The sequence below is a fragment of the Canis lupus genome, chromosome 3, assembly GCF_003254725.2.
Source record: "Canis lupus dingo isolate Sandy chromosome 3, ASM325472v2, whole genome shotgun sequence".
Lineage (NCBI taxonomy): Eukaryota > Metazoa > Chordata > Mammalia > Carnivora > Canidae > Canis > Canis lupus.
In genome coordinates, this window is record NC_064245.1 from 84,481,646 (window position 1) to 84,508,119 (window position 26,474).

Sequence of the window (26,474 nt, forward strand, 5' to 3'; positions counted from 1 at the left end):
CCGACTAATTTTTTTCTCTAGAAAATTAGGTGGATCTTGCAGATGCAAAGACACAGCATGGCCTCCCGGAACAAAACAAGACGTACTGAGTCTTGGGATAAGATTGAGAGATCAAAAGCCAGGTGGGCTGTTTGCTTTGTTGCTTGGGTGCCATTTGGTATCATTTCCGTATTTCACTCAGTCAGCGTTGCTCAACTTCCACCCTCTCCATCATCAAAAAGTATTTTTAGTCCCTTTCATTACAGGAAATCTTTGGCGTTGCTCTCAGGGTTGGTCAGATGAGGGAACATGAGTTTTCCATTGTTAGCACGTCTGTAAATAAGAGCTAGCAAATGCATCTTTACATCTTGGAAAGCGTATTTACTCTCATCTGAAGCTGCATCTCATATTTGACCGTTGGCGGGGACCAGAGCAAAGGCGCAAGAAGCTCCTTCACTAGCGAGAAACTGGCCAACTCTCCACCAAGTAGGTGGTTCCCGAGGAACTTTTCCCTCACCCTCTAAGACTGGGTACCCATCCTTGTTCTTGTCCCTATTATTTATATCACAAATATTTCATCATGTAGTACTTGCTCTATACCAGGCACTGTGCTCCAGGTGTGTTAACTTAATGATACTGTCACAACAATACTATGAAGTAAGTACTTCTTGGAATCCTCTTTTCCAGAAGGAGAAATTGAGACACAAGAAGATTAAGTAGCTTCTCAGAGGTTGCCTATCTCAGATTGTTTTAAGGATTAAACGAGTTAATGATTGTAAAGTGCTTCACACAGTACCTGGCACACCACAAATGATCCACAAGTGTTGGCTAAGTAAATATGCAGAGTCTAGGACAGAGTTAGACTTCAAGGGCTGAACATGTTTGCAAGCACAGCTGGGGGCCAGAGCCTAATTTTTAACCCCCGTCTGCCTCTCCCTTACAGTGAGATCTTGGCCAAGATTGCTTAGCCCCATCAGGGCCTGTGGTCATCATCTGTTGAATGTGTCTGATGATAGAGTAGACCTTTCTTGGGTCAAAATATTGTTGCTTGTGTAACCTATAACAGAAAATTTACCATCAACAACCAAGTTTTAGAAAGAGCCTCTGGGGTGAAGGTCTGTTTGTGCCTGTTTGGGCTCTGAATTCAGAAAGGGGCATGAGATTCCCTAGAACCTCGTACCTGGAGGTGGTGATAACATTGAAGGCAGAGTTCAAGGGCATGGGAAGCCAAATTAGTGTGGAACAATCCTTAGATGTTAACTGCAATAGCATGTGAGGGTCCAGGGAGCATACATTTTGTCTCTTGAGGCAGAGCTGACACTGGAAGACGCTGGTGAGGTGGATGGACTGGGTGGAAAAGTGGGGAGGAAGTTGATGAGGGAGAGCCAACCACTAGAGTGGCATAAGTATGGATTCATCCATCATCGCCCATCTCTTGAGTGTGACATAGGCTATTACAATTCCCCATGACAACAGTACATTGAGTCCACCCAGCCCTTCTACCATTTTAGAGTGACCCCCTTCCCACCCTCCTACATTGGACAGGCGGCTGAAGGGAGGCTCCGAAAGGTTAAGTGGCTCTCTCTCCTTCTCCCCACTTTGAAGTTGGGGAGTATTCTGAGTTTCTCATACAGGCTTCTTCTCAGCTCTCCACAGATTCACGTGACATGAACTTTTCCATTTCCCTTCTGGTTTTGGAAAAACTTCTCACTTCCTTCTTCAACCTGACTCTACAATTATCAGCTCTTCTCAAAGCACTTCCACAGCAGGGGCTCATGGGGGAGGATGTGTCCCCCACTGCCCGTGTTTCCACAGAGAGAGGGGGAGCTTCCGCTCCACTCTCAGGAGAGAAACCGATGACAGACACACTTCCTTCACCCTCCACTCTTCCTTTTTTCTTCCTGGAAACGGAAGTAACTTTCTCTGGCTGGTGAGACTGGGGAAGGGTCCTCTCCTGAGGAGTGGAGGAGGATAGCAACCTTTATTCCAGATCTCTGGAAGCAGCATCCTCGGCTCCTGTTGGTTAGGGCTCTGGTCAATCTTCTGGGAGATAGTTTATCCCAAAGTCTTCAATAAGGGAAAGGGATATTCCTTTTCCCTGATTGAATAGGACATTCAGGATATTCAGAATTTCAACAGGGTCTTAGAAGCCTCCACATTCTCCAGCCCGCCTGCCAGAAACAATGCTGCTTTCACTATTCTGACTGAGTTCTTTGTCTCTCTCTCATTTGGATCCCCACCCAGAGAGGGGCCAGCTTGTGGTTAATTGTCACAATTATTGTCTGCAACAGCCGAGGTCTTGGTTTCCACATGGGGTAGCATTCTTCTTCTCTTTGGGTACCATTGTGCGTGTGTGCACGTGTGCTTGATGATCATCTTTCCCCTGATTTTTAATAGCAGTCCTTAAGGAATATGCAATTCTATTGAATTCCTTTGTCCTGTCCATAATAATTTACTAGTCTATTTAGTTGGCAAACGTCTAATGGATATTTGCATTGCACCTGGTTTTGTGCAAGAGGCCAGGGATACAAAGATGAAAGGATGCATTCCCTTCTCTGGACCTATCAAGCCGGTGGGGAGACAAACATGCAAATAGGCAAATCTAAAACTCTGCAAAAGTTGCTATAGTGGAAACATACTGAGTGTAGCAGAAGTGTAAAATGAATGTCAACAAGGAGGGTGGTGAAGAAGAGGGAGCTCTAAAGCAGGGAGATGAAAGATGAGGAGTTGGCCAGGGGGCCAAGTGAAGAGAGGGTCTCCTTTCAGGTAAAGAATAATGGGGGCACAAGGAAGAATGGGGAGGTCAGGAGCCACAAGTAGTTGTCCACAACTAGAGTTAGAGTGCTAGGTGGGAGTTCCAAGGAGCTGCAGGGAGAGGATGGGGCCAGTTCATTGGGCCCCACTGTGCCCTGCCAAGGACTTGAACTTTATCATGTGGAGGAGGGTTTCTCAAACTTCATTGATGATAAGTATCACTTGGTGGACACTTGCTTAGAATTTGAATGCCCCAGACTCACTCCTGTTGGAGGACCTTAGGATCAGACTAACAAGCACCCTAGTGACTCTTAGAATCAGGCACACTTTGGAAACACTGCTGAATCATGGGGTTTGAAGCCAAGAGGACAGCCATGGAGAGCATTGACTTTTTCTGACATCAGTCTGTTATGTGGAAGATGCATTGGAGGCAGGGTGGCAAAATTGGACGGCTGGTGACAGGTGAGATCATGAGAACCCAATGGGAGGAGGTGCAATGGGTGGGAGTTGAGGAGGACTTCCCAGTAGCAATGTCCCAGATGCACCCACCTTCCTCTCACTTGAGCAAAGAAAAATATCTTCTTGATATTATATAACTTATCTGCTATGGGCTGAATCACGTCTCCCCTCCACACTCCAAATCGATAACCTTAAGCTTTAATCTCCAAAGTGATGATATTTGCAGGTCAGGAGGGTAGGGCCCTCATGATGGGATTAGTTCCTTTTTAAGAACAGATACCAGAGAGCTTGCTCTGAGGACAGAATGAAAAGGCAGCTAACTTTCTGCAAGCTAGAGCCTGATGATATGGGCGTCCTGATACGTAGTTCTGATGTTTAAGCCACCCACTCTGTGGTATTTTGTATAACAGCCTGAGATAACTAATATATTATTTAATCTCCCTTATTAACTCCCTACCCCTCTGGGTAGCAGGAAATATATTTAGAAAAAAAATCTAGTAATTTCCCTATGATTCACCAAAATTCCTTGCAGTCAAGGGGTCACTCTCCTCTTATCTTGACCTTTCAGCAGCATCCAGGGGAGTGGGCCATGCCCTTTACCTGAAAACACTTTTTTTTCTTGCATTCTGTGATGCTGCATCCTGTGAGCTATCTACTCATGCCCACCGTGGCCACTCCATCTCTATCTTTGGTTGAATCCTCCTCCTATGTTTCACTTTGACTTTTAAAATCTGTCTTGGATCCCTTTTTCTATCACATCTTTTCCTGGTGACCTCACTAGTATTTGCTTTAAATTCTATCTAAATGTTGAGGCTTTCCAAACCTATTTCTCCATCACTGGCTTTTCCCAAACACTCCGGATTCTTAGTCAACTGCCTCCTTAGTGTCTTCCCCTGCATGCTTAGCAAACCCAGTCCTCACTCCTTCAACCAGCTGTCTCTCCATTTTGGTAAAAGGTGCTACTATTATCCCAGTTGCTCAAGTAAAAATCTAGGTGGTTTCCTTGATTCCACTCTCTCCCTTAAATTCCATATCAAATCCATCAAGAAATTCTAGAGACTACTTCTGAATATTCTTCTCTCCGTGTCCTAAATCAGTGATTCTCAAACTCGAGTGTACAACAAATTATCTGGATGCCTTATTTTTTAAAAAATATTTTAAATTTATTTATTCATGAGAGACACAGAGAGAGAGAGGCAGAGACACAGGCAGAGGGAGAAGCAGGCTCCCTGTGGGGAGCCTGATGTGGGATTTGATCCCAGGACCCTGGGATCACAGCTGAGCCAAAGGCAGACGCTCAACCACTGAGCCACCCAGGGTGCCCCTGGATGCCTTATTAAAACCAAAATGCCTGGCCTCACTCATCCTCAGAGCTTCTGAATCACTAAGTTCAGGGTGGGGCCTGAAACGTGCATTTCTTTCAAAATTTCAGAAGATGCTCTAGTCATGTACTGTACTTTGAGAACCATCATCCTATAATGTCATCAACTTATCAAGTCTCGCATTATTCCTCCCCTGGACTACCATAACATTGTCCTCATTTGGAAACATTCTTTTTCATGGATTTTTTTTCATGCTTTCTTACTTTCTAGTACTTTTTAAAAAATATCATTTTAATATTTCAGAAAATTCCGGCCTTGGGAGTTTCACTCTCTAAAGTCAGAATGTCGAAAACTCAAGTTCCTAGCTTCCTTTGCAACTAGGATGTAAGCTGGTGACCCAGGCTTTGCCGTTCGGAGACTTTGATTCAGTGCTGAGCAGCTTGAAAAAGGAAGGTCTGTGTAATCTCTTTTATTTTTGGAAACAGCAAAAGACAACTGACTTGGGGGCCTCAAAGAGTGCCACGGTTGAGTTCCATACAAAGAAGTAGCACCAGTTGGGCATCAGCTGCAGGGCTTCCCTCCTTGCAGTTTTCGGAATTGTTCCCGGGCCCTCAACCCCCGAGTCTTGTTTTATGGGCCCTCCGAAAAAAATCTGTGAGCCCAATGCCTTTTAAAATAAAATCCTTCAGAAGAGATTAATTTATTTGATTGAATATTTAATTAAAATACTTACAGAAAATGAAAATAAGTTTCTTTCTGCTAAACCAGCCGGGGTCAGCTTTGCTATTTGCAACTGAGAACTCCAAGTGATAAACCCTTTTGGAATCCATTCTCTGCTCAGTAGATTTCGCACACAGATCTGATTCAGTCACACACCCTGTCCTCACCTTATTTCTCAAAGCCCTCTGGGACCAGGCATCTTCCCATGGCTCTTGCCCACTCTGGCCGACACTTACCAGCCATTGTTTATTTTCTCAAACAAGCAAGCTTGTGACCACCAAAGGGCCTTTGCACATGCCCATGCTTCAGCCTGGTGGGTGCTCCCTTAGGATCTTCACATGACTGACTTTTTGTTAGTTATTCAGAACTCAAGTTTCCTGATAGAAATGAACATCTCAGCAGAAAACTCTTTTCTAACTATGCAGTCTAACGGGGCTAACACGCAACGTATCATAGTAGTTTTGTCTACTGCAGAGCACTCGTCACTCTAGTGTTTCTCTTATTTGTTAATGAGTTTACTGTGTGGCTCCTGAAGAAGACAAACTGTGAGAACAGGAGTTGTGTGTAAGATTTTCTCCTTTGGTTTATTGCTTGGTTTTTCATTTTTCTTAATGTTGTCTTGGGAAATACAAAAGTTTTTGATTTCTTAATGTTGTCTTAGGAAATACAAAATATTTTATTTATTTATTTGAGAGAGAACACACACACACACACACACACACACACATGAGTGGGAAGGGGTAGAGGGGGAGGGAGAGGGAGAAAGAATCTGAAACAGACTTGCACTGAGCACCCCACAACTGTGAGATCATGACCTGAGCTGAAACCAAGAGTTGAGGCCGGCCTACCGAGCCACCCATGAGCCCCAGGAAGCACAAAACCTTTCAAGTTTGATGATGTCTGATTTATCAATTTGTTCTTTCATGGATCATACTTGTGGTGTCATATCTATGAAATCCTTGCCTAACCTAAGGTCTTAAAGATTTTCTCTGTGTTACCTTCTAAGTGTCTTATTGTTTTAGCCCTTGTACTTAAGTCCATGATCAATTCGAGTTCAGGTCTGTGTATAGTGTAAGGGTGTAATTGATCTTTTTGCCTGTGCCCCTCCAGTTGTCCCAGCACTGTTTGTTCCAAAGGCTGTCCTTTTTCCAAAGAATTGTGTTGGCACCTTTGCTGAAAATCAATTGACCATCGATGTAAGAAGAAATTAAAGATTTATTTCTGGACCTTCAGTTCTATCCCATTGATCTGCATTTGTAGATCAAATGTTACAATTTGCTTTTGTAGCATTTGTCTCTTGAATCTTTCTAGAATTTATTTTGATTCATGGCATGAGGTTAGGGCCAGAATGGAGCTTCCCCCCTCAAAATAGCTAACAAATATCCTGGCATTGTTTCTCGAATCATCCTTTCCTTCTCCATTGATTGGCCATGTTTATTAAATGGTTAAAAGACATTTTTATAAAAACCTCCTCCATGTTACTCTGACTCATTCCATTTCGCCCCGTCCAGCATTTTAGAAGCCCCTAATCCTCTATTCTGTTTAACCAAATGACAAAAATTGTCCCTACTTCAAAAGAGCTTATGTTGGCAAATAGGAAGAGGACGTTGACACATGTTAGAATAATAAACACGGAACAGATATTTGCATTGGGCCTCACAGAGGGTTAGTGCATTTGTGGAACAGCAACCGAACTGAAGGCATTCTCAGGGGAGTTTTGTGTTTACTTTGGGTGGGGTCGTGGACAAGTCACCCAGCCCCTGCTCAGATTGTTCCTACCCGTTTGTTTGACCCTACCTTACTCTTTTGGGTGGTGGTTGTGGGGTTTTAGAACATCAAACAAGTATGAAATTCTACAGGAAGACTCTACCCATCTCAACATGGCTTAAAAATTCAACATTTTTCTCAATGAAGACACATGAGACATATTTGTAAAACTTCCAGAAAATCTAAGGCTGAGAGGAGCAGCTTGTAGGACAGGTGATCCATTTAAGGTTCAGTGGGTCTGGACAGGCTGGAAAGCACTGTTGAAACCAAAAAGATAAAATGAAATTCAGAAAAATGTAAACTACTGCATTTTGCCTGAAAAGAAAAAAAAATCAATACCAGAGTGCAAGAGGTTTAGTAAAAAGAATGAAATTTTAGTTTGCCTGGAAAGTTGATGTGGATGTATTGATTCAAGCCTGTTCTGTTTGCAAGGAACAGTGACATACATTTTTCTCAGGACACACAGAGAGGAGTTAAGGAATCACAGGGAGGGGACGTGGGGGGAAAGTTTCAACTGCAGCCTACACAGGCTTCTCCAGTCTGGTCACCCAGTCTAGCCAAAGGAGCTGCATCTTGCTTGGGGTTGGGCCAGAGGCAAGACCATCGCTGCCACTGCCACTAACAACAAAACAAAACAAAAAATATTTTTTATTACCTTTTAAAAAAAAGATTTTATTTATTTATTCACAAGAGACTCATAGAGACAGGCCGAGACACAGGCAGAGGGAGAAGCAGGCTCCCTGCGGGGAGCTCGATGTAAGACTCGATCCTGGGACTCGGAGATCATGCCCTAAGCCAAAGGCAGATGCTCAACCTCTGAGCCACCAGGCATCTCAAAAAACAAAAAATATTTAAGAACACCTAAAACGTGTCCAGATTTCCCAAGTCATCAGGAACTGGGCTCTTGGTAGCTCAGCCTAAGAATTAACTTGTTTTATTCCTTTTACATTTCAGCTGTGGCCTTGCCTGTCCCGAGACTGAGGATGTTGGCTGCTTTAGAAGGTAGGGGACATAGAAATAAATGACGGAATTTTTTTCTCTTCCTTCTTCATTCTTCCTCTCTATAAAGAAATTAGAGCAAATAAACCATGGGCAATTTTGTTTAAATATTGAGATGCATTTTGCAACTTGTTTCTACCTGTTACAGCAGGAATTAATAAAAAATTCAAACCACACGAGAACTTTATGGATACCTTGTGTACTCAAATACATTTTAAAAAGTTGTATACATACTGTATGATACCCTTTCGAAACCTAACGGATAATAAAAAGTTTATCTTTTCATTAAATACTGTCATGCAATGGTGGCCTTTGAATCTTTTTGGTAGCGAATTATTTAAAAAAATAAAATGTGAAATCTTAATGGTTATCTCCGGCTGGGGAACAAATCACCTTAGATTTAGCAGCTTACAAAAATGACAATCACTTATTCATTCATGATTCTGTAATTTCTACAGGCTCAGCAAGGATAATTTAATCATCTCTGCTCTGTGTGCTTGATGTGATGGCTCCATCCCAGGGGCCCTAGGAGCCACTTCCAAGGTGGCTTCACTCCTGTGGGGGCACAAATCATGTAGGGCCCTGAAAGTCCCTTAACTGGAAGGGCTTTGGCTTTTGCTTTTTGTGAGATGGAAAGCCAGCGGGAGACTTGGGGCCAAACAGCGACATGATATAAATCAGGTAAATCAAGGTTCACATGATTAGCTTGGCTGCTCTGTTGCATATAAATTAAAAGAGGGGGAGGACCAGTTAGGAAGCAACTGGGGACAAATAATGGTGGTTTGGACAAATGAGGCAGCAAGGGGAGCCGATAAGATTGGACCTGGATTAATATTCATCCCTGATTCCTAAAACTTCCATTTTGGCATTATTATGATATACGAACTTACTTTTAGTGTAGGGTTTGAGGTAGTCATCAATTAGATAAAGATTTCTTGAATGCTTATTCTTCATCTCATGCTTTCACGGTGTAGAAAACCCAGTGGCAACTCAAGAAGTAGCTGTGGTTTGGGCGTGAACAATTGACTTAGCTCAGGTAATTGAGCACCTGCTGGCAAAGAACCTAGTCCTGGTCCCATCCTCTGATGGAGATGCGACCCAGATGGATGCTTCGTAAATTAGATCCCTTCAATGGGAGAGCCAGCTCTACCCAGCCCCAACTGGAATGTACTCTTGCAGGGGGTAGAAATCGTATCTCAGTGGCCTTTGTGAGTGACCACCTTCCCCTCACAGCTGGTCAGTGATGGCCCAACAAACCCAGATCGAAACGAATCACATTCCATCAGTCTTCATGCTAGTTGGAGCCATGTAGAGTGAAATTTCTGAGAACAGACCCTATTCTTGGAGGCCCCTGAGTGCAGCCATAGCCTCCTGGGCTCCATTTGGCATTTTTTCTGTTCTTTTTCCTCTTTGGGGAGCCCCAGTGTTCTGCAGTTGTGACATCAGCCGGTGCCCCAGCTGCCAGATGAGCAGAACAAAAGATGTGACTCGGTGACTATTCACATCTGTACTTCTCACAAGCAAACAGACAGATGCCCTTAGCAACGGGGCTCTCCAGCTCGGGGCAGGGGAAATGCACCCCGAAGGGGGAAGTTTCCCTCCTAAGAGCTGATAGAGCCACTTAGCGCTGACAAGGAACATCATGAAACAAAACATTAAACTTTGATGAACAGCAAAGCCTTGGAGGTTTAAGCTCCAAGTCCACAGAGATGTCCTAATCTATATAAACACCCTGCATGCAAATTCCGGCAGGGCTTTGGGCCTTATTTGGATGGTGTTTTTCACTTCCTACCTCAGGAGACAGGGCTCTGAAGGCAAAAGGAGATGCTGTGGTTTTCTTATGAACCCGAACTCGAGTGTAGGGAGCACTTCTTAGGAATTCCTGGCCTCGGCCAGCTCCCATCCTTGGCCCCGTGCCCCCGCCTGGCTCTCTTGCATCCATGCTCGTGGTTTCTTCCTCATCTCAGGAGTGAGTCAGCCTTTCACTGAGTGCCCTCCCTACCCCTGGCCCGGGTCACCTTCCCTCCTGAAGGCTTTCAGGCCAGGGCCCAGCTGAGTGACATAGCCCAGAGTTGGTAGAAGGACAACCACTCAGTGAAAACAGTTGCAAGGTGAACTGGTTCTCTACTGTGGATCAGACACATGCTCCTAGGCCTTACCCTTTCATGGGACTCTCGCGACCCTCCAGGATCTCCGTGGTATTACCAGCCTTGTTTTGCAGACACGATGACTGTAGAGGCTCATGGCCATAAAGTCAGTTGCCCTGGTTGCACAGGTATCGGTGGCAAAGCCAAGACTTGCCCCAGGCAGTCTGGTTCCCAAATGTGGATTCCTAACCATCATCCTCCATCTTGCCTGGCATCTCATTTGGGGGATGGTAAGGAGAGATGAACTGCTTAGACATGGCAAGGAGGAAGAAAGCTGAGCTTTCCCCCTCTCCATTGTAATTCACTCTGCCGTCTTCAAATATTGGAAACTTTTTTTTTGTTTGTTTTTGTTGTTGTTTGTGGAGGGGAGTAGCACTTCAGTTTCTCTATGTGGCTCTATTTCTGGCTCTAGGGATAGCACAAGATGCTGGTGACTACTACATGACCAAGTCAGGCCAATCGGAGCACTGAGGGCTTCTGTTTCAACCTGTAGCGAAGCAGTCTCACTTGTTTCTCTGTAATGGTGAGTCAGGGAGGAGGCAGCCTCTGCCGCTATTGGCAGCCATCTTGTGACTGTGAGTATAGTTCCAGTCTGAGAATGGAGTCAACACGCAGCGTAGAGCCAAGTCGAGAGAGTGACACCAGAGCCTGACCTCATCCTTTGAGCATCTGAACCAAGCCATGCACTCTCCAGTTATGTGTGCTCATAAAATCTTATTTTTGCTGATGTCTGTTTGGGTCGGGCTTACTCTTACTTGTAACCAAAAGAATCCTGGTGGATACATTAAGCCTTCAGCAAAAGTGTGGTCTATGTCACAGTCTGCTGTAACCGGGTCATTAAGGAGGCCGCGAGTCTATGTGGGGAGCTCAGGGGCTTGGGCAGAGCCACAGCAGCTTCAGATGTGGACCAGAGCTACTTGTGCGGCCTTTACCAAGTACCATTTCAAGTGCCTTTGTTCATATTAGCTAATTTAACTTACCATTATCTCCATTTTTTAAAAATATGGGAGACTCAGAATTCCAAAGGCATGAGAGAAGCTGGAGAACAGATCCAAATTCACACAGCTTCAGAACTAGGAGTGTGGTAGTGCCAGCTCCAAATGCTGCAGTCTTGCTCTGGGCATGCTCTCAGTGTTGTGCTCCACCGGCCTCTCAGGACCAATGGCAAAGGAGCAGAGGCTCCAAGTGCATTCACAGGACGAAAGAACATTCTTGTAGCAGACAGTCTCTTTTAAAAAAATTCTTTACTTTAAAACATGAAATACAGAAACATGAGGGAAAATTCAAGGGCATTTGTTAAGGAAATTCTGAACCACCCAGCTAGAGACTAAGACTCTTATCCTTTTGGTTTTCCCTTACTGATCCACCCATGACATTAAAGGAGAATAGAAAACAGAGGGTCATGGACAGGCACCAGCTTGGCCAGCTCTGTGCAGAGCTACTGTTCTCCAGAGTCCATCTACCTGTCTCCTGTCTCTAGGGTCTGCTCTTCCCAGACCCTGGCAGTGAACCACCGAGCCCTCCCCAGTAAGGCCTGTTTGCCTCAATTTCAGAGGGAGCCTCCCCTACAGCTGGAGGAAAGGTCTTGGCCCAACCCTCTGGCAACCTGGCCTCACTGAAGCTCTGATTCTCTGCATCTCCAGTTAGTAGATGCTATGTGCTGAGTGAATAGAGGGGGTGAGCATAGGGCCCCTGCTTTGCTCACCACCACTTCCCCATGCCAACCTCCTCATTGAATCCTAGTTCCCCTTGATCCCAGTAACCAAAAAACGCCTTGTTTTGAGCTCAGCTATGTGCCAAGCACTGTCTTAAGCACTTAGCATGTACTTACTCATCTAGACAATCTTATAAGGGAGGAATTACTATTATTCCCATCTCTCAGGTGAGGAAACTGAAATCTCCAAGACACTATTTGAGGGCAAACACTGATATGTGTTGGAGCTTAAGACTCGGGAATGGAGGGGCACCTGGGTGGCTCAGCGGTTGAGCATCTGCCTTCAGCCCAGGCCATGATCCGGGGTCCTGTGATCAAGTCCCGCGTCGGGCTCCCCAGAGGGAGCTGCTTCTCCCTCTTCCTATGTCTCTGTCTCTCTCTCTCTATTTCTCTCATGAATAAATAAATAAAATCTTAAAAAAAAAAAAAGACTGGGGATGGTGCTCTATCCCTCGTGGGCATACCCCTTGGGTAGTGACTATCTCCCTAACTCCCTGCTGCTGTGATGTGGTCCCTTGTCTTGGAACCACAGGTCTGGCAGTTGCCTGAATTGCCCATGAACTGGCCCAGCCCTTTAGATGCACTGGCTTATTGATTATTGTTCCATCCTCCTCCAGGCCCACCTGCCTCTCCATCTTGGATTCAGATCGATTTCAGGTGGTCCTAGTTAACTCCAAGTACACGCCTGGCATTTAGGAAACTAAGCCTCACATTCTCTCAAATCCTGCTACCAGGAGAGGCTGTGCTGTGCACTTGAGTTCTTGTATTGCTGTCTCTGGTCAGTAAGATGGGCCTTTAGGCCTCATTTCCTCTTGTTCTTTGGGGCAGGGCTAGGGCATTGTGGAATAGGAGCAAGCAGGACTGCTTATAATCCTCTGTCCTAATGTCTATGAAATGGATTGTGGTGCTCCAGATGGGTCACTAACATGAGGTGGCCTCTGGCCCCAGCCCTGGAACTCACTCTGAACATGATGGTTTATACCCCTGGAAAGACTCAGAATTCCAGAGCGGTGATATTTCCTTGGCTGTGTTTGGTGGGGATTAGCACTCTCAGCCAACTCTTGATTATCTGTGGGAGAAGGGAGAGGATAGACCATTGACATTTCCAAATAATCCTGGAACTTATTCTGGCCAACAGCTCCAAGTGTCCCCTGTGTTGGATCTCTTTCCAGAGCATCTACCGAGAAGTCAGATCTATGGACTTGGCTTTCAAATCCTCCCCACTTTTCTTCTGTCTTCTGTTTTGCCTTTGTTTGTTTTTTTTTTCTCTGTGAGAGAAAAGCCTCCAGCACTGGATAAGGAAAGAGAAGAGCAGCAAGAGGATTGATGTAGCAAAGTACTCTGTGTAAATAATGGAAAATCCAACTCAAGCCGGCTTAAATAGTACAAGACATTTATTTTGTTATATGAATAACTAAAAAGTCTGCTGGTTAGGATGACATCAGGTAGAGTTAGCTCCAGCAACTGAGATTGCCAGTGCCATGTTTCTCTCCTTCTACCTCCACAGTGTGGGCTTTATCCTTAGATTTTACAAGGCTGTTCCCTGGCAGTTCTAGGCCCTCACCTCATGCCAGCAAATAGTTATGAAATGTCAGACCTCACGTCCTGAGAGGTAAGATATCCTGTCTTTTGGTAGCTCCTAAATGTGAGGAATATCACTCTTTCATTGGCCTACACTGACTTACATGCTCTTCCCTTAACCAATTATTGTGTGTGATAGGAGGTTTATCCTTATTGACTTATGCTAGTTGGAATCCATCCCTGGAGATGGGGTAGGGTCAATCCCATCCAACATACACATACTGAGTGCCCAAAGAGAAATCAGGGTACTGTTGACAGGAGGAGGACCAGATGCTGGGGGAAGCAATAGGTCAACATCCACCATACTTCTATGATCCACATACCATAATGCTCATGGCACCTAGGGGACAGTTACATCTGATAGTGAAATGGAGTACACACTTTTCAAAGCCCTTTTCTCTCTCTTTTCCTTTATTAGATCTTCAGGAAAAACTGTGCATCAATTGCAATGGCCACACATGATTTTCCATGTTTTATAAATAAAACAAAGAGGCTTAGAGAGGTACAGTGGCTTGCTCAAGGTCACTGGCCATACTTGGCAAACCTAGGCTTGAACCATGCCCTCTCTCTCCATCACACTGTGGGCAGAAGTTAGCAGTTGGCAGAGCAGGGTGAGCTCACTGGACAGTGTCATCGCTGCCTCCCTAAAGATGGATTTGGTTAGAGTAAAGAAAGGTTTAAGGTCTATAGACAGGTAGTTCAGACACAAAGATTACTAGACTATGTGGGGTGGGACTAGTAGAGAGTCTAGAACAGAAAGGGTGGGCATTACTCAGTGTTCTTCAGAGAAACACAACCAATAGAAAGTTGATTGATAGATTGTAGGAATTAGCTCACACAGTTATGGAGGCTGAGAAGTCCCACGATCTGCCATCGGGAGGCCAGAGAACCAGGAAAAGGTGGCGGTATAATTCAGTCTGAGCCTGAGGGCCTGAGAATCAGGGGTTGATGGTGCAAGTACTGGTCCGAGTCCGAAAACCTGGGAACCAGGAGCTCCAATGGCTGAGGGCAGGAGAACATGGGTGTCTTAGCTCAAGCGGAGAGAAAGAATTTGCCCTTCCTCCACTTTTTTGTTCTATTTAGGCCCTTAACAGATGGATGATGCCCACCTGCATAGGTAAGGTGATCTTTCCTCAGTCTACCAATTTGAATGCAAAATGTTTCCAGAAGCACCTCCATAGACACACTCAAAAATAATATTTTATTAGCCGTCTGGGTGTCTCTTAGTCCATCACAGAGTGAGTCAGGACACATGCATTAAAGTTGGGGGAAAAAAGTCCCTCAAATTGTGTATGTCACTGAAGGTAAAACTAGGGTGAAAAGAAGATTCCAGGGACTTATGAAAGAAAAGAGACTTATAGGGAGAAGCCTGTGCCTTCTCCGGCCAGCCGGCCCACCCAACCCCACAGTCACTCCCTGCTGTCCTACCTGCTTCTCCACCTGCCCTCATGGGGCAACCTCACCTCGGTAATCAAATGGAGAGGCCTCTGAAGGCAGAACTTCTCTCTTCCACCTCTCTTCTGACCCCATTTGTCAGGCTTCTACTGGACAGACAGATCTGTTATTTTGGAGGTTTTATTTAGTTCTAGAAGTGACTTTTGAAGATGTTTACATGATACGGAAACTGTAGAATGTAGGCTTCGGTGTCTCAAGTATTTGGATTGGAGTTTGAAGTCTACTTCTTAGTGACCGTGTGACCTTGAGCAAATGACTTTATATTCCTGAGGTTGAACTTTTTCATCTACGACATGAGTGAATAAAAGTCTCAGACCTTCAGGGTCACTGGGGTAAGGCAAATGAAGAAGTTAAACAGTGCTCAATGAATAGATTAATATGTGAAAAGTGCTTAGAGTAGTTCCTGCCACCAAAGAGGTGGTAAAAAAAAAAAAATTACAATGTTTTGAAGCTCCCAATATGACTAATTTTTCTTTTCCATCTAAGTAATCTAAATTTTTGACATGACTGACCACCAGCAAGGTGCTGCCAGCGGCAATCCAGAGTGAAAGCATGCCCTGGGAGAGCAGGCTGCTTTCATTCAGTGTCTACTGCCCTCTGGATTTGTTACCCACCCCCCTGCAGCTCCTTGCTTCTGGGTCACTTGAGGGGGACGTCCCTCCAGTTTCCTAACCATGGCAGCAGGTATGGAGGCTGGGGGTGTGGGAGTGAACAAGAAATGAGTTGAGGGACAGGTCTGGGTGGCAGTGTGGGCAACATGGTTGGTTGGTGTGAGAGAAGAGGAGCAGGAAGCCAGGATATGGAGACTTGGGAAAGAAGGGATCCTTTCGGCGTCTTGGATTGTGAAGCTGGGTGCGTCGCTGACCTGCTTTCCCCAACAGAGCAGCAGCCAAGTTGGCCCTGAAGGAGAGACACCCAGCACACCTGGGGCCTATCTCCTCAGTTCCCATAGCTTAGAGGCACTTCTCCATCAGAGCCTGAGGTGACCTTTGTGTGTGACCCATGAAGGTTAGCACCACAGGTCCTCACTATTTGGGGCTCTTTCCTCGTGGCTAAAGTTAGCTCCCCCTTCTTAAGGCTTCTGCCAAAGAGGACTGCTAAATTCTGAATGTTTGTGTCTCTCTTCCCAAATTTGTATGTTGAAACCTAACCCCAGTGAGATGGTATTTGGAGGTGTGGTCTTCAGGAAGTGAGTAGGGTATGAGAGTGCAACCCTCATGAATGAGATTAGTGCCCTTATGAAAGACACCCAAGATAGTGCCCTTGGCCCTCCCACTGTGGGAGGACATGGGGAAGAGACACCATTTATGAACCAGGAATTGGGCCTTCAGCAGACACCATATCTGTCAGCACCCTGATCTTGGACTTCCCAGCTTTCAAAACTCCGAGAAATAAGTTTTGGTTGTTTATAAGCCACTCAGTCCATGGTATTCTGTGATAGCAGCCCAAATGGACTTAAATAAGGTTGGAAGGAAAGACATTTGGAGAAGCATAGAAGAAGTGAGCTGGCAAGAGCCTGGGCCCGAGGTCAAATCTCAGCCCTTCTGCTTGCAGCATTTGTGACTTTGGGGAACTGCCTAACCCACCTGAACCTCAGTTTCCTCATCTGTAAAATAAGGACTGCTAATATTTGCACTCTCTGCCTTGCAGGGTTGTGTCCACCGCTGCCTATAACGGAAGTGCGTGAATTGTCCTCAGCTTCCTCATCTGTAAAATGGGGTTACGAAGCCTCCTGCAGAGGGTTGTGGTAAGGCTTAAATGCTATGAGGGATGCAAATTACTCACCACAAGGTAGCTCTCAGGATTACTAAACTCCAAGGTGCTTTTATATCCTGGGTTAAGGAAGAAGTCCTATCGCCTTTCATTGACTGAGAGCAACTTAGACATGAAACTAGGCTACATGTGGGGGGCAGTGAGGGTGCTGAGGGGAACAGGTGCCTTTACTGCACCCACAGGGCCCCAACAGTAGAATTAACGAAGCAGGAGGAGTGGTTGGGAGTTTCAAGGAGGAAATGCAGTGAGGAATGAGGCAGACAAAGGTCCATCCTGTTGACCTCAGGAAGCGTAGTGGTGGCACTTGAACTGCAGAAGAATTGCTGTACCAAGGCCCGCTGCAAACCTGGCTTGGGTTGCCATTCCTCCTGGGGAGTTTTGCTGAGCTGAGGATGCTTCATGCCAAGTAGACTAGGGATTCCAAAGGATCTTGGCAAAGATCCTTGTTAAAATGTACATTTCTGCCCTCTCTCCCCAATCAGAATGGACTAGAAAGGTTCTGGGAACCTGTATTTGCAGGGAACACCCCAGACAGGTCTTCTGGCTTGAGAAGCATGGACCAAAAGGACAAAAATAAAACATTATACTAGGGATCCCTGGGTGGTGCAGTGGTTTAGCGCCTGCCTTTGGCCCGGGGCGCGATCCTGGAGACCCGGGATCGAATCCCACGTCGGGCTCCCTGCATGGAGCCTGCTTCTCCCTCTGCCTGTGTCTCTGCCTCTCTCTCTCTCTCTCTGTGACTATCATGAATAAATAAATAAAATCTTAAAAAAAAAAAAACATTATACTAAACACTAAATTCTCTTTACACTCTTTCCATAAAGCAATCCTTTGTTCTCAGGGCTGGCTTCATGGGTATGGGGGGTTCTATGTTTAGAGGTTTAATGCTCTGCTGTGGCCATCTTGAAATTCTTAATGTTTGAACAAGGGGGGGGGCACATTTTCATTTTGCACTAGGCTTCACAAATTATGTAGCAGGTCCTGTTCACAATATAGATGAAAATTACAGAAAAGATGGACTTGCCTAAGGCTACATAGCCAAGTTGTAGAAGTGGGTTTGGAATCTTGGTGTATCTGATTCCAAAGCTTTGCTACCCCATGACTTTAAGGCTCAAAAGAATGGAAGGACTCTAATAATGGAGTTTCAATTTCTGCCACCTTATTAGGTCTTAGGCTGGGGGGACCCTTCTCTGGGCACCCTCAAACTATATAGGTAGGTTTCCATCTATGCTCTTGCCCATAAAGATAAGGCGAATGTATAAACTCACTTAACTTCAGGGTAGGGATGATTCTTTGTAACTTCAGGCAGACAGCCCCTGTTGGAGAAATGTGGAGAATCCTTCTCTTCCCTGCCTCTCATGTTAGCTTTACTATACAGTGAGGATATGGCAATAGGGTGGAATGAAAAGTGGACAGGATCTAGAGCCAGAAGGTGGGAGTCCAAAGCCAGCAATGACACTCACTAATTGAACAGCACAGAGTAATGGGTCTCTTGAACAATGAGCATCAGTTTTTTTCAAAACCTTGAATGCCCAAGGTTGTGGTGAAAATGAAATGGTTAGGGGTAGAGGAAACAACGTATAAAGGGTCATATAAGCTCTGGGACATTCATGACTCGGAAGGTTGGTTGGTGCATGCATAAGGAAATGGTTTGGCTGGAGTGAAGGACGCCCGGGTCATGAAGAGGGAAGTTTTGCCTCAGGGTAGGCACCTCTGGTGTCCCTCAGGTGGAACTGGGGCTCATTGGTGGTCTGGAATGGGAGCTCGGTGGCAGATTAGGGGTGCCACAGGGATTGGAACTCTATGTTCTAGTTGCTCAAAGCTGATCTGTCACAAAGGGAGGCCGAACTACCAATAATTATAGTAAAACCCACCTACGATGGGGTGGGACACAGAGAGCTCCGTTGAGAGAGAGGTGTTTGGAGTGTCAGCATATTTTGTGTTAGGTAAGAACCCAATCCCTTCTTGCATCAGAGCCCGGGATGGGGGACAGCAGTTTGAGAATCAAGGAGAAGCAGAAAATAGCCCCTGGAGAAGGAGGTTTGCTATACATCAGAGACAGTGTTTTGTTTGGTTTTTAAAGCAGGATGTTGCTCCTAAATCTTTGCTTTTAAGACTATGGGGCTAAGATAAGTCAGTCCTCGGGGACTACAGATAGCAAGGAGCCAGGGGCTCACTGGAACAAGGACTCTGAGGCTCTGAGGCAGAGAGAGGTGGGGGACAGGGTGAGGGCAGATGGTCAGAGTGGCTCTCCGTCTGCACAGACAAGAGTGAGTCTCTAGAGGCCTCAAACCCACTCTGTGGGAAAGGTGGCCAATGTGAAAGCTCCATGTTGAGAGGCAGGTGCCAAGGGCTGGTTAAGAAGGAACAACAGGTCAGCACAGCCTGGGGTGGATGAGCGCTCACAAATTAGGCTTCCGATACAAGAGATGTGAAATAGCTGGGTACTCTACTTGATGCTAGAGAGAAGTTGACTTTACTGCTTCTCAAACTGGGGTCCAAGGGTCCTTGAGTGTCTGGAGATGAATCTTGGGAGTCCATGGATTCTTTTCGAGGATATTTACATTTTAGGTTTTCATATTGATGACATCCTAAAAAAAAAGTCAGTCTAAACATAATCTGGGTCATCTGGGTCAGCGGATTTCAATCCCCCCCCCTTTTTTTTTTGGCATCCACTCACAGAGGAATCCATTTTACATGATGACCTGGTTTCCAGTATGAATATGAATACACTGATATTCATACTCACATAAACAGAGCGGCTGGGCGGCCTGTCTAGGGCAGTGCAGCTGCACCAGTTGTGAAAATAATAGGAACATTCCAGGCCACTTGGTAAATAGCTCTATAACCTTTTAAGTGTCACCACTACTACCTCTCTGATGGTGTTGGTTCCCTCTCTAGGATCCTCCCCCACCCAGGATGCAACAACCAGCAGAGGTGAGAAGAGGGGGGGAGTACAGTTTCCTGTGATTGCTGTGACAAATGGCCACAAACTGGTAGTCTAAACACCAGACATTTATTCTCTCACTTCTGGATGCCAGAAGTCTGAAATCGGTTTCACTGGGTCAAAACCAAGGTATTACAGAGCCGTGCTTCTATCTGTGTCAGATCTCCCTCTGCCTTTCTCTTATAAGAACACCTGTGATTACATAGTGTGGCCCACACAGATAACCCAGGATAATCTAGCCATCTCAACACCCTAAACTTAATCACACCTGCAAAGATTCTTTTTTCCTTCTAATGTAACATTCTCGGGTTCCAGGGATCAGGACCTGCAATTGCTGAGGATCATTATGCAGCCTACTACAGTGAGCTTGGAGGGCCCCTGCTCCAGAGATGGTGCACCTGCACTTCTTTGGATTGGTCGCCTCTGTGTGCACATGTATGAAACAATTTTCTGTATACAATACTTATTGACACCATATGACAAATTTTGAGAGTTTTTCTTTTCTATATCTTTTTTTTTTAATAAGTGCTTGTTTCAGTACACTAAATTGACCCACTGTTGGGTTGTGACCCAGTTTGAAAAACACTGCAATAACTTATAACCTAATAACTTAGTGATGCCACACTTCCATTCTCTATATTTGTGTCAATGGCACTAAACCTATATTATTGCAAGGTTAATGAGAAAAGAACAAGAATAGAGAGAGCTTTAATATGTACATGATGTAGTATAGGACTGACATAAAAACAGACACAAAGACCAATGAACAGAATAAGAGCCCAGAAATAAATCCAAGCATATATGATCAACTAATTTTTGACAAGGGCAACAGGGATACATAATGGCACTGGGAAAATAGGACATTCACATGCAGAAGAATGAAACTGGACCTTTGTCTTACACCATATATAAAAATAAATTCAAAATGGATTAAGGCCTAGACTTAAAACTGTATAACTCTTAGAAGAAAACATAGGGGAAAAACTCCTTGATATCAGCCTTCACAATGATTTTTAAAATAAGACACCAAAAGCTTGGGTGCCAAAACCAGAAATAAATAAGTGAGGCCACATCAAACAGAAAAGCTTCTGCACAGAAAGAAAAAAAAATATCAACAAAATGAATAAGCAACCTACAAATTGGGAGAAAATATGTACAAACCACACATCAGTTAAGAAGTTAATATCCAAATTATATAAGGAACTGCTACAGCTCAACAGCAAAAACCAAACAAACAAAAAACCCAAACAACCCGATTTCAAAATGTGCAAAAGGCCTAAATAAACATTTTTCTGAAGAAGACATACAACTGGCTGGCCAGCAGTTATATGAAAATGTGTTCAATATCACTGATCATCAGAGAAATGCAAATCAAAACCACAGTGAGATATCACCTCACACCTGTTAGAATGGTTATCTTAAAAAACAAAACAAAACAAAAAAAGAGATAAGTATAGGTGAGGATACGGAGAAAGGGAGCCTTTGTACATTTTTGATGGGAACACAAATTGGTACAGCCAATATTATATCTATGAAGGTTTCTCAGAAAACTAAAAATAGAATTACTATTTGATCTAATGAAACTTCTGAGTATATACCTAAGGGAAGTGAAATTAGTCCTTCAAAGAGATACCTGTGCTCTTGTATTTATTGCAGCATTATTCACAATAGCTAAGATATGGAAACAATTTAAAATTCCATTGATGAATAAATGGATAAGTAAATTGTGATATATGTACACACATACACAATGGAAAATTATTCATCCTTAAAAAAGGAGATCCTGCCATTTGCAACAAGTTGAATGAATGGAGGACATTACACTAGGTGAAATAAGCTGCACACAAAACGAAGAAAACCTGCATGATTTCACTTATATACGGAATCTAAAAAAGCCCATCCACAGAAGCAGAGAGAATGGTGGTTATCAAGGATGGGCAATGGGGAAATGTTGGTCAAAGAGTACAAAGTTAGAGTTAGGTAGGATGAATAAACCTAGAGCTGTACTGTGCAGCATGATGACTATTATTAACAAAATGCCTTGGGGTTGTGAATTTGAGCCCCATGTTCAGTGTAGAGATTACTTAAGTAAATAAAACTTAAAAAACAACAACAACAACAAAAAAAAAACATTTTAAACCTGTAGGTTTTTTGATTATTTTATTTTATTTATTTATTTATTTTTTTTAAAGGTTTTATTTATCCATTCATGCGGGACAGAGAGGCAGAGACACAGGCAGAGGGAGAAGCAGTCTCCATGCAGGGAGCCCGATGTGGGACTCGATCCTGGGACTCTAGGATCATGCTCTGAGCCCAAGGCAGATGCTCAACCGCTAAGCCACCCAGGCTGCCCATTTTTTGATTATTTTAAAATAATCTTTCTGCCTCGAATGTTAAAGATAGAAAAATTAAATTAAAATTAAAAAAAAGATAGAAAAATTATGTGGTACCCAAATAGAAACCCTCCATCTCAGTCAAGGCCAGGTGGGGAACCCCTGTGAGTGAAGGGACTGGTTGCCACTACACTGATGCTAGTTCCTCAGCAGCTCCACTTTGAGCCTAAGCCAATTTGAGTATTTCTAAGTAGGCCAGTCTTACAATATCATCACGATATTTCTAAGAGTTGGAAGGGCCAGTCAGTTTATAAAAACCCAACCTGTTGGTTTTTCAGGAGAGAAAAATCAGGCCCCAAAAGGTAAGTTAATCAAGGTCACTGGAGTTCATGATGAAACAAAAACTTTAATTCAGACAATAATCCTGACTTCCAGTGTAGACCTCTTTCCACAGAAACTTGATTCCCCTTCCATGTAATGTTTGTATTTTACAAAATGCCCACTATATTAAATACAAACACAAAACCAGTGTGTAGCTACTCTGAGGTCCTTTTAGGGTACATGCATTCATTAGATAGTTTTGGATACAAATATTCTTAGGACCCTTTGAAATGACTTACCAAAAGGAAGGCCAACAAGCAAAACACAATCTGACCACTCGCTGGTTATTAATTCACTTCATTTTCTCTGAGCCTCCATTTCCTCATCTGCAACATGAAACGACGGCCCTGTGCTCGATGTCCTCATTGGACTAATACGAAGCTGAACTGAGATGATGTATGTGAAAGAACTTGGTGTTAATATAGTGTAGAGCATTTTCAGACATCACCTTATAAGATGCCAGTGAAATCATCAGAACATAGACTAATAGAGTCATTGAAATGGAGGGAATGGCTGGGCTCAAGTCCGCTTACAAGATGTGTAATTCCAAGCAGAGTAACATCACGTCTGGGTCTCTATTTCCTCAGTTTGAGAAATGGGGATAGTAATAGTGTTTATCTTATAGGGCTTTTATGAGGATTATATGGATTAATTCCTATAAACCACTGTGTGGCACATAGTAAGTACTCAATAAGAGTTAGCTATTATTATTATCTTGCAGACTTGCTGATGGTGATGTCTTTTCACTGTTGTAGAGGTCTTCTCACTGTTGTACTCGTGTGAAGCTTTAAAAGTCAGCAAACTTAGTGCCTCTGGAAACCATAGATGGGAACCTCTACACCTCTCCTGGGAATCCTTCCATTATTAGCATTCTAGTAGGAAAAGCAGAGCTGCCTACCAGAGCCAAGTTGGCAACCGAAGCAACCTGCTACCCCCACTTCCCAAGGCCCAGTTTACATCAGTGGGAGCTTGACAGCACGAGAAGGGACCCGTGTTGGCTTTGACCTGGCTGCTGGAGTAGAGCGAAGGGCAGCAGGGGCCTCAGGCAAAGCCGCCCCTTGTGAGGATTCTGGCAGAGTATACAAGTCAAACAGGATCAGGGTGGGGCATGATTTGGCCCAGAGAACCCATTGGCACCAGCTCGTGAAAGGTGGGAACAGGGAGTGCCCCAGATGATTCAATGGGTGGCATGTTTCCCTCTGCACAGCTGCCAAAAATGCCTCTCAGGCACTGGTTAAGAGGCAGCGAGTACAAGGGTGGCTGGAAGGCCAACCCCTTCAGGGCCACTCCAGTTTCTCTCACACCTCTGCGCCTTCACAATGATGATTTTCTCTGCTTGGAATATCTTCCTCTCCCTACCACCTGGACAAAAACCTAGGCCCTAGCTCATTTTTCAGGTCCTACTTCAAGACTGTGGGCAAAAGTTTCTGGGCTCTACTAGGCAGAGCGAGGTGTTTTGGACACCTCACAAACCATATGTATCCCACCCACTGTTCCCTTAAACACTCCTTCTTATATATGTACATTGTAATGCTCGACCCACTATCGCACGTTACAATTGTTTGCTGGTATGTGGTCATGCCAATGGGGATGCTCACCGACAAGATTTCCTCTAGCTTTGACCTTGTCAAAGTGGTGAGTCTAGAAGGACATGATTATTTTTTCCCCTTTTAACTTTTTATTTTTATTTTTTTAAGATTTTATTTATTCATTCATGAGATACACACACACACACACACACACACACACACACACACAGAGGCAGAGACACAGGCAGAGGGAGAAGCAGGCTCCATGCAGGGAGCCCGATGTAGGACTTGATCCCGGGTCTCCAGGATCACGCCCTGGGCTGAAGGTGGCACTAAACTGCTGAGCCACCCGGGCTGCCCTAACTTTTTATTTTGAAAAAATTTCAATCTTACAGAAAAATTGAAGAAAAAAAACAAAGCACAGAAGTTCCCCACATACCCTTCACGAGGGGCATGGTTCTACCATACAATCCTACCATAGCTGAATGGCCAAGGGGAGCCAGTCCCTAGATGGTGATGTGGGCCAGGTTAAACCAGACTCTCACAGTCAGGGATTTGGACTGGGAGAGTCTCCAGCAATGAGCAGTAGTAACTGAAGCTGAAAGGTCATGACATACAGAGAACCTGTGGTGGACGGTGTGATGTGCTGCCCAGATCCCATTCAGAAATGAAGGATCTATTCCCTCAGCTGCTGATGGCACTGCCAGCAGATAACCCTCGATTGTCAGCTTTTCGGGAGAATTGTCTCTACTGAAGACTCCCCTTTCTCCCCATCTAAGCATGTGTCCTTCCCAGGGAAGCCCATTTCCAATGGTTGCTTGGGAAAATTTGGAATATCATCTCAGCTTCAGAGTGATTTAGTTGGCTGAGGCTTTTGTCAATACTACGATGACCAAGAATCCCAGTTTGCCTGGTATAGCGGCAGTTGCAGGGACAAAAGCTAAAATCTGGGAAGTCCCTAGCAAATGAGTAGGTCATGCAAGTCAAGACAGCACTGCGGCTCAACTGCTCTCCCCATTTATTTCTATCAGTGTCTTTTTCCTTCTGCAGGTGGGAATCCCAAAAGTACTCCCTAATAAACCTCTGGCCTGCTAATCACCATCTCAGGGTCTGCTTCCCAGGGGACCCAAACTATGACCCTGGAGAAGCGATGATGTAAAAATTTAAATTATAAGGCATTGGAAGCTCTAAATAAGCAGGAACTATAAGGTAGAGAAAAGCTATGTTATAGGGAGCCCAGAACTCAGTTGGGGATGGAAGTGAAAGAAGCTGACGATAGTAGTTATGTCAATAGCAGCTCTGGGCTGAGGGTTCTAGAACTATTTTGGGTCTCTAGTAAATAGATCTTCTTCATTCTTTTCTAACTTTTATCATAAACTTAAATATTTTGCTCATCAGTTCAATGTTACATTTTTTTTTTTTAACTAGAATATGAGTTCCATAAGATTTTGGACAAGGGTCTATAGTATTTGAGACCCATAACTATCCTTTAAGATCATGCTTCATGAAGGCTTCTGTAATGGCATCTGTCTTAAATTTAGGCACCTCCACTTCCCATATTGCTCTCTGTGTTTCTACAGCAAACTCTCCACTTATTTGAGATGGTTTGGGTAGGTTCCCATCTTTGTATCCAAAATATTAACACTTCTGCATCAGCAAGGGATTTGGTTGGTTGTTGTCCACAGAAACCAATTCTGGAAATCTTAAGGGAAAGAAATAAACTTACTGGAACAATATGAGGGGGTTCTCAAGATCAAAGAAAGACAACGGCTAGAGAATGGGCAAGAACCAGAGGTTCTGGGATCCCTGGGTGGCGCAGCGATTTGGCGCCTGCCTTTGGCCCAGGGAGCGATCCTGGAGACCCGGGATCGAATCCCACGTCGGGTTCCCGGCATGGAGCCTGCTTGCTTCTCCCTCTGCCTGTGTCTCTGCCTCTCTCTCTCTCTCTCTCTCTCTATCAAAAATAAATAAATAAATCTTTAAAAAAAAAAAAAAAAAAGAACCAGAGGTTCTGCCACTAACATCATGATGATTAGAACCTCCAGCCATACTCAAGGTTCTTATAACACCATCAAAATTCCTCGTCCTGGGAGAGCCTCTGGTTGGCTGATCCTAGTCATATGCTCACCTGGAGCTGCACCAGGAATGGAAAAGGAAGAGAGAGAGGAGCAGCTAGCAATTTTGACTTCTGTGGTGTGAGAGTGTACTGACTATCTCAAACACACAGTGTGGGGGATTTCCCAAACGAGGGAGTGATATGCTAAGAGGAAGTTGGGGTTAAGGGCTGGAAGCCAAAAAACAACAGATGTCCACTTCAGTGTCCATCTCCCTTATAGGCTAGAAGCAGGGACTATGAATTTTCATCTTTGTATCCTAGATGCCTAGTGCCTGGTACTCAGTAGGTGCTTAATAGATTTTTTTTTTTTTTTTTAAGAAATTGCAGGTTAGGGGATTCCTGGATGGCGCAGCGGTTTGGCGCCTGCCTTTGGCCCAGGGCGCGATCCTGGAGACCCGGGATCGAATCCCACGTCGGGCTCCTGGTGCATGGAGCCTGCTTCTCCCTCTGCCTGTGTCTCTGCCTCTCTCTCTCTGTGTGACTATCATAAATAAATAA

At 44.5% G+C, this 26,474-nt stretch overlaps 1 long non-coding RNA gene across 1 annotated transcript; it reads left to right on the top strand.

Annotated features, from left to right (window-relative positions):
* The first annotated feature begins 288 nt into the window (after window positions 1-288).
* On the top strand, window positions 289-26,474 carry LOC112654049 (uncharacterized). Its single transcript, XR_003132678.3, has 4 exons — window positions 289-465; window positions 7,956-8,003; window positions 16,548-16,644; window positions 26,295-26,474. It is a non-coding gene; the product is annotated as an uncharacterized LOC112654049 (long non-coding RNA).